The 6,958-nt window shown below is 47.1% G+C and overlaps 1 pseudogene; it reads right to left on the bottom strand.

The window, feature by feature from the left end:
- Positions 1-1,616: 1,616 nt before the first annotated feature.
- LOC136535394 (uncharacterized) lies at positions 1,617-6,784 on the bottom strand (annotated as a pseudogene).
- Positions 6,785-6,958: the final 174 nt, after the last annotated feature.

The following is a 6,958-nucleotide window of genomic DNA, read 5'->3' as shown; positions in this document are numbered from 1 at the left end:
TGCCTTTGCCAATTGTGAATTGGATGATGATCCACATGTATATGTTTCTCCGTAACACTTTGGTTGTAACATTATGTTGTGTTACTATAGGGAATATACTTGTCACATATTTTATTTGTTTCATTTATGTGTTACAATATAGTACCACTTTTGTAACATTTCACTTGTAACATTAACTTTTGTGTTACTATAATCGTTGCCAGTAACATATTTTATAAAAAACGTATTTTGTGTTACAACCCAAGTCTGTAACACATAGTTTTGTGTTATTATGAAATTTCTTAGGAACACATTGATGAATGTGTTACAAGCGTGTAACAATATCATAGTTAAGCCTATCATGGGCTTGGTCCAAAACCAGCCAAACCTGTGCGAGTGCGACGCAAAGGTTTATGTGATAAAAAATAGTCCCACTGGATTCCTAAAAAAGTACTTTCCTATGGTCACATTTGTTTGTTATGATATTATTTTCTTATTAAGAGAACTTACTGACCAAAGTGTAATTTGAAAACCATGCCTTGAATTTTGAAATGGAGAGAGCTTTAATAATAAAGATTGCAGTTTATCAATGTACCTCCTCTGTTCCACTATGTTTGTCCATAACAAAGTCTCATGTAAAAAGAGAAGGAAGTGGGGTCTGGGAAGGAATAACAAAGTCCTGATGTAGTGTTAATAAAAAGGTTTACAGTTTCTCAACTTGATGTTATGTTTGTCCATAACTTTTTTTTTGGACAGGTCTTAGGGGGGGGGGGAGGGAGAATCCCCCACCTGATTGATTTCATTGATGTTGGCTCTCAAATAGCCATATAAGTTTACAAATACACTCCATAACTTAATTAGGGGAAAGGATCAAGTTTATTTTTGACCCTGAATAGTGTTTATTTTTTATAGGACAACAATACATGAACTCTAAACTGGACTTAGAAAATAAAATCACACAGCTCTATCAGACCATCAAAGGAAATATAAGGCATTGCTACACGAGTCCAGGCTCTCTCTCATCCACAAGAACTGCTGTTACACAAATTCATACAGCAGTCATACATCAGCAACTTCACCGCCGCCTAATCTTTAGAGGAGCCACCTCCATCTGCTGGTTCGGGGTCAGCTGCTAATCGACCTGATGCATCTGCTGATTCAGTGTCATCTTGGTTCGCTGTCAGCCTCTGATCCATCTGATGCACCTGCTGATTCACTGTCATCTTCTGATCCTGCTACAACTGGTGATTCATCATAATCTGTCGATCCACCTGTTGCAACCATGCATATAGATTATTACTATTTCAACTGAACCAGGATATATAAGGGGAACTGTGAATCTATGCATGGCCAATGGCAAACCTGTAAGGCAAATATATTTACATTGCAACAACGAAGTAAAATGATCCATGGGAACAACCTAACAGATACAATCTGAATTCTTCATCTTGAGAGCATTTACAAACTAACACAATGGTCGTCCATGCTCCTAGCTCGGAAGATCGCATGAGTAAATTGGAATTCATCTCTGGAGCATAGCAACATTACATGCATTTCTTGTATGGATGAAGATGACTAAAGGTGATGCAAATAACAAGAACATATACGCAGGAGGCTTGCAGAGTTAGACATAACTATTACCTCTCCCACTTTAGAATGCCGGCGTGAGACAGCAAAGCCCATAGGTGGGTGATGAACTCGCCACCCCGTGCGAGGTACTCCATATGTTCCTGCACATTGTCGGATGGAGCGGCATAGACCAGCGCCCCGGCCCGAATTCTGCTAGCACCCTCCCAACGGTTGGACATTGCTTCCAGACGCTTCCCAAACGCCACACCCTGCTGGAAGATGCGGGCTCCCTCACTTGACTCATCATCTTGCCCTAACCTCCTCATCGCCTCCATTTGTCCTTCACCCCATGCAAGACATCCTCGCTGCATGTGCAACTTCATTGTACACATATTTAGTGCCTAGCTCTTTTCTATGAGTAGGCGAGGCGCGGAAACCATCAAATACGCGCAATATTTTGATAGAGCGGCGGCCACACCATGATTTCTTCTTTACAATCTCCTCAACATCTCTCATCCCGAACAGCGAATCCCTCCTTGTGCATCACTAGTTCACAGTAACACGTCGCAACATGCCACCTCATAATAGTGACAGCATGGTCAGGAAGAAAAAGAAATCTAGAATCAACAGACCATCCATTTCTTTCCCATGAGGATGGCCAATTGTGTAGTTTACCTTTGCTCTTTATAAGAAAATCAACAATGGCTGTCTTCACATCAGCGTGCAACTCAATGTCATCCCCTGTCTTGACGCCCCACATTTCCTGGATTGCTTGTTCAATGTACTGCAATCCAAGAATCCCAAGAAAACGGGAACATATTTGGTAGCCACAGCCCCCGAGCACACTAAGTGGCTTGTTGCACTCTGTCGTGTTGATCGATTCGATCAATGAATATTGCCCAAGCTTGTTTTTCCAGAGAGAATTCTTGTCAGAGTCAGTCCTTCCTACAATCCATCTTCGTAACCTCATCCAACAGCTTAGCTGCTTACCATTCTTGATGTAATCACAGGCAAATGCAACTCTGGCCCAATTCGACGACCAACAGCGTATCAATGGAAAAATTGCAGCAAAGCCAGGGACACCAATATAGCTAGAGTAATAATAGGTCTGTTGTGGTGGTGTCAACGACGATGGTGCCACCATGAGTAGTATGGTACTCCTCCTCCCAGGTATCACAGCTGCTACTCCACAAAACATATTCCCATGATCGAAGCTAATGCCCAAATAGTCGCAACTTTTGACTCATAATAGTAAAGAAATGCTTTACTGGTGAAAAAAGTATCATAGAGAAAGGCCAACTCAACCTCAATCACCTTAAGACCCTCGTATAGTCGATGGTCCCATCCCTGGCCATTAGAAGCCCTTCCAAGACGAATTTGTGAGCCACCCAATGCCTTGATTCAGCACAGTGCAGCCTATAGAAACGCCGCTGCAACAAGTGGGACAGAGAGAGGGACAGGCACACATCGCTCAAGAAATGGTGTTCCCTGCACTCATGTATCTTGTCTATGGTGATGACATCGTCGGCTGATTACAGTTGGTAGGAATTTTGCCTTGCTCTTGTCAAGGGGCCAGTGGACCCATAGTGGTACCCGATAAAGTCCCTGGGAAAACTTAGTTGATCTGGATCATCACATCTTGTTAATAATCTATAACTTCTTCCGCTGCCATAGTCCGCTTCAATCATTTGGATCATATCGCGCTGTATGCTTGTAGCACAAGTGCTAGTGACCTATGAAATCCCTTGAGGAGAGTGATGCTGGATAGCAAGATGATGGCTATGTAACCAACATCACTGGAGATGGTCGAGATGCTGATCAGCAACACATACCCATAGTAAAGACAAAGCTGGTATAGCATGTTCCAGAGTTGGTTCTTGTACCCTAGGCCATAGGCTGTGATCCAGTCGATGCAGCCAAAGAGGGCGAGCAAGGACACAGCCCAGATGGGGTACACCTCGCTCTTCACCGGTGAAGATTGCATCAGGCCAATGCTATATGTGCCCAGGGACAGAGATACCACATTTGCTGCAAGGGCGCCCTTTTGGACGATCCAGTGACCGGACCAGCGGCGGCAGGAGCCAAAGGCAGCAAGGAAGAAGGAGAGGGCAATGGCCAGCAATGCCAGTGCCTCGATACACCACTGTCCCCCTAGGGCTCTTCCATAGGTCTCTCAGCTGATGGGGCAAGGTTGCCGAGGTTGCGATTATGTTTCCCAATTTCTGCTCCACAATCCCCATGCGGCGATAACCCACCTTGAAACAAGAAGATTGTGTTGTAAGGCAGGATGCTGATCTAACTGTAACTGATGTTTGCTAGTTGGTGCTATATACACTGTTTATCATATTATTATCATTTTTCTGAGGAAAATTATCATGCATTATTTCCTGGCATAAATAGCTAAAAGATGTCCAAATCTTGTGATGCTCACTTTTTTATTTAAAAAACAATCAAACATTTTTAGAAAGGGGCTATGATTCTCGGTTTTGATTTCAGATATAAGTCCATCTGGACTCATGCACGGGGATTAAAGTGAGTTTGTGTAATGTCCCTAATTACTATCAATATAATCTTTACCATACTCCCTTAGTTAGACCATCTTTTTCAAAACACCGGTACAAGTTCAGAAGCTCATAAACGCATGCACGCACACCCTACCCCTATGAATGCAGACCGGAACATATCTAGCTAAATAAGGACAAAACTTAAAAGAGAAAGTAAAAAAGGTGCTTGAAGTTGCTGATGGACTTATATAGAATTACAAAGAATGCCAATTTCACATATATTCAGAACAGGATGTACTATGTACTTAGGTTAATATAAATGCCTGTGCGATAGGGATAGAAAAGAGTTATGTCCTCCTGACATGTCTGAAAGCAATTATTATTTTATATGAAGGGCAAACCAAATATTAGTGTTTTTACATAGCTCTTTCCAGCACTAGGATTATGGCCAAAAAAGAAGAAAAAGAAATCTGCATGTTATCATCGCAACAAGTGAATTCAGCGACATTCACTTACCATGCTTGATGCTTGTACCTCTCTCTTCCTCTACGAGTTGAGTTCCCCTGTTGGGTCAGCCTTCTAGCTCCTTTATAGACTATCAGAATGGCAATCTCTCCTCTAATGCTGCAAATGTCACTAGGAGGGCTCCATCTCCTCATGAACTGACTAAGATGTTCTTGAAAGTAGTTTCCAGATCTGGGCACATGTTTAGATGCTTCATGTATATAGTTGCTCACCTTTGCCTGTCGGTAGTCTTTCTTTATGCGTTGCTCTTCCTCTTCACTTACGTATTCCATGTACTGTCAATATTCTAGTTCTAATAGTGGAAGCAAATGGAGGCTTTAGAGTGACTCACAGCTGCACTGGCTTAATGGTACGGCGACGAACCTTGGAGCGTAGAAAATATGGAGGAGAGGGAAAGGTTCGAGGTTTGGAGTCTCGGCGTCGAGAGGGGCGGCGCCGTGGTGGGTTCTGCGAAGGAGAACAGGAAGGGGCGACACAGATGACGGGAAACAGGGGGCTGGGCGCCCAAGGGAGGCAATAGTCCTCAATCCCAGGCTAATCCCCCTTCATCTCACGGTTTAGAGCCTTATAGGCCAGATTACAATCCATAACCAATCTCTCCTAATTCTCCTCCTTAAACTACTGCAAATATCTAACAGACTCCCTGGACTTAGCCACTATTACGACTCCTCCTCTCATAGGTCCTACCGACCATAACATCTCTCCCCTCCTTCGAAAGAGCTTGTCCTCGAGCTGAAATGACGGATGAGCTGCGCGGAAATCATCAACTGTTCCCATGTTGCTTCTGAAGCTGGCATATCAGCCCACTGGACCAACACGTGCCAGGTTCCGCGACGAAGACTGGAACGGAGCACACGATCAGGCCAAAGCAGAGGATGACCGTGCCGAAGAGGAGGCAGCGATGGCACCGTCGACGGAGGAGGCCCTCGGAAAGGCTTGAGCACGCCAACAGGAAGACATCATGAATGCGCGCGCCTTGCAGAAGTTGGAGCCGTATGCCACTTCCCCACGTGCTCCAGCACTTGGTACGGCCCAGTACTTGGGAGCAAGCTTTCCCACGCCTACCTAGAGCGAGGGACTGAGTAGGGGGTTAAGAAGACGAAGCCCCACCAGTCCCCCCACTTGAACTCCCCCGGCGATGATTGGCGTCGTAGTACTTGCGGGCATGCTCCTGGCCTGCAGAAGGCGAGCAATACTCGACCCGGCAATAAACTCATCGGTCTTCGGAGAGGATGAGTCCACGACATCAGTTGGGCGCGACCAGAGCATAACGGCAGCAGCTCTGGATGGGCGCGGCCATACACCACCACCACGCGAAGCCTTCTATGTGCGTAGAGCTGGTGTTAGGCGGTGTTGTAGCAAACTCCGCCCACTTCAGCCAGTCCCCTCCAATCCCTGGCCGATCTCCACAGTAAGACACCTCAGATACATCAGTGGTCTTGTTCACCGGGCAACCATGGCTCGGACTGCCCACCGTCTGGGGTGGAAGGCAGTACTCATGCGCACTGGACGCCCGCCTGGGCGAAACAGATCCCTCCCAAACTTGGCCGGTGAACACACCGGGGTCGCGATCGCTCCGATGGAATCCGGGAACCCGTGCAGGCGGACGATGTCGTGGAAGAAAGCTCGGGCGATGGACGTCGCGGTGTACGGGTGCCCCGCGGGATGAAAGGGGCGTACTTGGAGAAGCCTGTCAACCACGGTTAGAATAAACACTCTTGCAGTACCTTGGGAAGAGCCTCGTGAAATCCAAGGCTATGTCCGCCCAACACGAGACTTCACGGCAGCGGCTGGAGGAGCCCCGCCGGGTGCAAGGTCTCTGTTTTGTTGCGCTGGCAGACGACACAGGTGGAGCGAAATCCCGAACGACACGACGGTCGTGCTCGATGAAGAACTCAGTTCGGAGTCGCTGTGCGTCTCTTTTGGATGCCCTCATGGGCGCCTGTATGTGCCTGCTTGCAGCACGTCCTCCAGGACAGCAGAGGCCGAGGGAACGAAGCACATTGCCCTTGTGGATGAGGAGGCCGGTCCTTCACGCACCAATCAGCGCCCTGTGCGCCAGCCGCGACCGCGTCCCGGCGGTCATGGAGCTCCTGCGACGACTCCAAGCTCTTGGTGAAGAACTCGAAGAGATGGAGGTGGGCACCGACACCATGGCGAGGGCTGGAGCTAGAGCCGAAAGCATACCAGCAGCGGAGCATCACCATCGCATCGTGACATGGGCGTCGGCGACCACGTTGAACCATCCCGGGCGGTTACTCTACGCGGAAGTCATATCCGAACCGCTACTTATCCATTGTGTTGCGGGATCGTGGACAGCCGTTGTTCGAGCATGAACTTTAGGGCATAATGATCTGTGCGGACGATGAAGGGACATGGCC

Source organism: Miscanthus floridulus, unplaced genomic scaffold (assembly GCF_019320115.1).
Source record: "Miscanthus floridulus cultivar M001 unplaced genomic scaffold, ASM1932011v1 os_2754, whole genome shotgun sequence".
Lineage (NCBI taxonomy): Eukaryota > Viridiplantae > Streptophyta > Magnoliopsida > Poales > Poaceae > Miscanthus > Miscanthus floridulus.
Note: the sequence above shows the minus strand (reverse complement) of the source record. Positions and strands in the feature narration are given on the sequence as shown.